Genomic DNA, 5,181 nt, shown 5'->3' with positions numbered 1-5,181 from the left:
CTGACACGGGTCTCTTTGGGCTATAATCAAGGTGTTGGCAGAGCTAGGTTCTTTTGGGGGGACTTTAAAGCTTAATCCATTTCCTAGCCTTTTCAAGCTTCTAGAGACCACCACATTCCTTAGCCTATGCCCCCCTCCTCCACCCTCAAAACCAAGAACTCGGCATCTCTCTGGCCCTGCTTCCCTTGGATCTTTTTCTACTCTACTGCTTCTCTTTCCCTTTTAAGGGCCTTTGTGATGCACTGGGCCCACCTGGATAATCCAGGATCCTCTCCCTATTTTAAAGTCAGTTGATCAGCAACCTTAATTCCGTCTGCAAATTTAATTCACCTTTGACAAGTAAACCAATGTATTCCCAGGTTCAGGGATTAGGACATCTTTGTGGGCCATGACTTTGCTACCACAAAGAGTTTTTAAAATAAAGTTAAACATGCACATACCATATGACCCAGCAATTCCACTTCTATGTGCTTACCCAGGAGAAGAAGACATGTTCATGCAAAAACTTGTTTGCCTTCTCAAATCATAAAGATTTATAGCAGCTTTATTCATAGTCAAAAAAGACAAAAGTGAAAATAACTCAAATGTCCTTCAACTGGTGGAGGGATAAACTGTGGTAAATTCATACAATGGATACTACATTCAGCAATAAAACAGAAGGAGCTGCTGATACAGTCAACAACATGGATGAACACTCAAATAAATGTATCATGCTAAATGAAAGAAACCAGACTCAAAAGGCCAAATACTGTAGGATTCCATTTATATGATATTCCAGAAAAGACAAACCATAGAGAAAGACAACAGATCATTAGCCACCAGGGGTTAAGTTTGAGGGAAGATTTGACTAGAAAAGAGCAGCTCAAGGGAGTTCTGGGTGCTGGAACTGTTCTGTATCTCAATTTTGGTAGTTGCACAGCTCTATGCGTTTGTCAAAAGAGGAAAACAAATACTTCATTCCTCACCCATCAGATTGGCCAAAATTTAAAAATCTGACAATGCCAATCTGACCATTCCCAGGGCAAGGATGACTCAAACACTGTTGGAGGGAATGGAAATTGTTAAAACTTCAGAGGATGATTTGGCTGCAGCTCATCAAGAGGCTGATGCACATCAGCCTCTGGCCCAACAATCCAATCACAGGCAGGTGTCCATTCTAGGGAGTTCACACGTGTGCTCGAGGAGACACACACAAGGATGGTCATTAAACATGGCAGGGGAATAAATTAATTGTGGTTAGTAGTTATTTAAAAAAGAAAGGAAAGAAATGCATATGGGAAATAATCGACCCTGCTGGCTATGTATATGATATGAGAAGGTAACTCATTGATTTGTCTACTTAATAGTACGCAGCACAGAGAGCACTGTACTAGGAATCTGGAGACAAGCAATCTGAGCATTTAGTTCCAACTCTGCCACTAAAGTAGCAGTCTGACTGTGGACGACTTAACTCAAGAAACCTCACGTTCCATTTCCTGGAAATTGAAGAGGTTAGGCTCTAAACCACTAAAATTATTTCCAACTCAACAATTCTATGATTCAATAAGTCAACAATCAAAAATTATATTCCAAAGTACCTATGTTGAGAAACTGTTTTTCCCAGACACCCTGAAATCAGAAAGTATCAGAGAAATAAGACATCTTATTATATTGATACGTAAAATGGTCCAAATGGAATGTCTATGACCAGGTTTTTAATCAAGATCATAACTCAGAAAGAGTGTAAAAGCAACTAAACCTGCCATATCGACTTGGGTCACCCTCAGGTAAAATTTATATATCCTCTCCCATTTTAACATTCCAAAAGAAGTTCCCCATAACAATGAGTCCATCTTGTCAAGTTCAGGTCTGTCTAGCCAAAAGTTATTCATGTGTATGGTAAGATTTACTTGATTTTTTAACAAAGATAAATTGATGAATGGCTTTTTGTATTTTTGCCTGTTTCATCTATAAAGAGCTTACATTATAATTTAATAGCTTCAGCCTGCTACAATAATTTAAAGAGCCTTTTGAAACTTGTAACATGCCACGTCCAACAGGATCTAGTAAAAAAATCAGTAGTTCAGAATCCAAAAAAGCTCATTTACAAGTTTGATTACCGCCAATACTTACACTTCAAAGACGCCAATAACCAACATGTCATTTCTTCCTACTGCAGAATTTAATAGGTTATCAACTTCTGGTATCACCCAAAAGCATAATTAGGATGCTATCATTAAAATGTATTTTTTAATAAGAAATATTAAAACTAATGATTAAACTATTAAACTAAATGATTAACTAAATATGAAAACTAATGACAACTAACGATCTGTTGTCTTTCCCTATGGTTTATCTTTTCTAGAATATTATATAAATGACATCCTACCGTATTTGACCTTTTGACCTTTCCCCTTGTCAGTCAAATCAAAATTTCAAACTTCTTGTTCTATGGGCTTTCCAAATCTAAATTCTTACAATTCTAAATGAGTACGGAGACAAAACAGACACTACATACAACTTCCAAAATCCTCCTCTTTATCCGATTTTAATTTTAGCACCGACTGCCAAGAAAATCTTTTCAACTGAAACCAAAATTCCATACACATTATGTCAATCATCAATTGATTAGTCATCAGTCTATGTTAACAGAAGGTGAGTTAGTATTAGGAAGCTACACAATTTGCACCAAAGATTGTTTAAAGCTCCTTTCATTAAATGCAGTTTACAACAATTCACAGGCTTCAAAGTTCACCTTGCAAATATAGAATCAATTATCAGAAACCAGGAATGCGATCAGGCTTTTCTATAAAGGTGGTCCCAAGGATGTAGAAACCGTTCATTTGTTTAATGAAGGCAATGAGGAGCCCAATAGCCTGAGCGGAGTCAGGCAGAGGAGCGCTGACCACAGGCCCTCTTCCGAAGGAAAGCGTTCACCCAGAGATGTCGCGACCTGGCCTAGACGGGGTCCCGGGAGGCGCGAACTCAAGGGCGGGCGCACAGGGCAGGCGACTCCCTGCCGCCCCCTGCACCACGGATGGGTGTGACCCCGCTGAGGTGGGGCCCCGCCAAGGCACAGGGACAGGCTGACCAAGCGGCGCTCTTCTGCCCCTCAGGTTGGGCTCCCCCGCCTGGAGCAGCCCGCCAGCAGCCCCGGCCCCCGGTCCCATCCGCCGCCCCGGACACCGCGCTCCCGCCATACGCGGCGGAGATCTCCACGCCGAGCCCGCTGCCCACCGCCTACCTCAGCGCCGCTCCTGCCCAGCGCTCCTCCACACTGCAGAAAGGAGAGCTCCCCGCGCTGAAAATCCTGGAGGAAGGATCCAGAAACTGCCCGAGCCCCCCACACAAACTCCAGTGGCCACCACTTCCGCATCAGGGACTCCGCCCCCAGTGCATGCGCCCCGGGGCTCTCCAGCTCGGCGGCCCCTCTGCCACTCTGAGCACCGGTCCTGCGCTTGCTCGGGACTCTGAGGATACAATGGGAACCCCTGGGGGGGCACTGGGAGGGGTGTCGGGGATTGGGGACCGAGGTGTCCATGAGATGGAGAGCAGGAGCCGGCTGACGCTGTGCAGCCCTTGACTCTGCTCTCCCTGGATGACCTTCAGCTCCTGGAGAAGTTCTGCCTTCCCTTGAGGTGGCTTCTCCTGTCCTGAGAAGCCCGTTACACGATCTAACATCTGTTTATAAAAGAACAATGACATCCTTAACACCCAATGTGTTGTGTCTCCAGAAGAATTCTCTGCTTCCCCAGAAGATGATACAGGGAGCAGCTGGGACCGGGTTCTCACCAAAGAAGGAAGGATGCTGAGGGCCCAGCTGACTCCCCTCCACTGGCTCCTTCCCCTGATCCATGGCCCTGATGGGGCAACAGTGCTGGGGACTCCTGCAGGTGACAACTCTCAAGTGTTTGCCCACGGTATTACATTTTTTATGGTTTAGTGGTTAAAACAGGGGGCTAGCTGTCAGTTTTTCAGACGATTTCATTTGCAGAAATGTCTTTGGACAAAGAAGTTTGTTTTCTTCATCTCTGATTTTTAAAATCAATAACAATAATTAAAATACTTATTTTCTTAATCTCATTGGCATGCAAAAACAAAATAGTCACTTGGATTTCACCAAATTGGCCACATTTTCATTAAGACTTTGGAAGTATTGCTGATTGAATTAAAGAAAACATTTGGGAAGAACAATTACCTTCAGAGAGTATCTTCCCAGATAAATGTACAAACGGAGTTATGAGCCGTTTTGAGGGGCCTGGCAAATCCAGTTTGAGTTTTACAATGGATCGTCCAGAGTACAGGTTAAATTAGTAATTTTCTGAGGAGTTTTCGAGTAAATGTTCATGTCGGCTTCATCAAATAGGTCTGGTGATTTAAATGAATGTTGAGCTAAAGAAAAGTTTTCAAGAGACTGAGAAATATTAGGTAAATGTACTTAAAAAAGGGTGCAAATTAAAGTAAATCTGCCATTATCCTCTTTAAAACAGATTCAGAGTAACATTATTGTCAAGGTATAAGAAGGAATAGAAATGTTTTATAAAAACAATTCTTCAATTCTAAAGGACCTAACGTGACATTCTAGAAGTCTCCATAGTCTTTCACTCATCTAGATTTAAATTGTTCAATTAATACTTTAAAGACTAATGAATCTGAGGGCAAAATATTCAAGGTCATTGTTTGTTTTTCATTGTTGCAAAGTAGATGGGTATGAACTGTGGCTGAAACTCATGGTCTTGAAGAAGAAAAATATATAGAACTTATTTATCACTCTCACAGTGTGTCCTGACTTAATCCTACACATATCCCCAGAATAAAGCCTCAAGGAATTCCATTATGTTATTAGAAATGACATCTTTCATTCACCATGAATATTCTCTAATTAATTCTCTAGCTAGTAATTATGTTCCTGATGCAAATAGGCAAGTAAAAGAATCCATGCCTGATTAAATTGGGCTCATAACATGTATACATGGGAGACACATGAGAAATGGAGTCTCTCAAAAGAATGGCAGAGATGCTCCTCTTAAATACTATCTTCAGATAAGACAAAGGAGGATGTTGGGGGTGGGGTTTGGGATGTGAGACTGGAGAAGACAATTCTCATGGAGAGGGGCATGTAAATGTTTGTCTGAACCAACTCCCCTGCACTGGGCTCTGGTCCTGAAGGGACAACAGGGAGGTGACCAGGAACAGGCCTCC

Source organism: Diceros bicornis, unplaced genomic scaffold (assembly GCF_020826845.1).
Source record: "Diceros bicornis minor isolate mBicDic1 unplaced genomic scaffold, mDicBic1.mat.cur scaffold_239_ctg1, whole genome shotgun sequence".
In the NCBI taxonomy this organism is placed as follows: domain Eukaryota; kingdom Metazoa; phylum Chordata; class Mammalia; order Perissodactyla; family Rhinocerotidae; genus Diceros; species Diceros bicornis.
Note: the sequence above shows the minus strand (reverse complement) of the source record.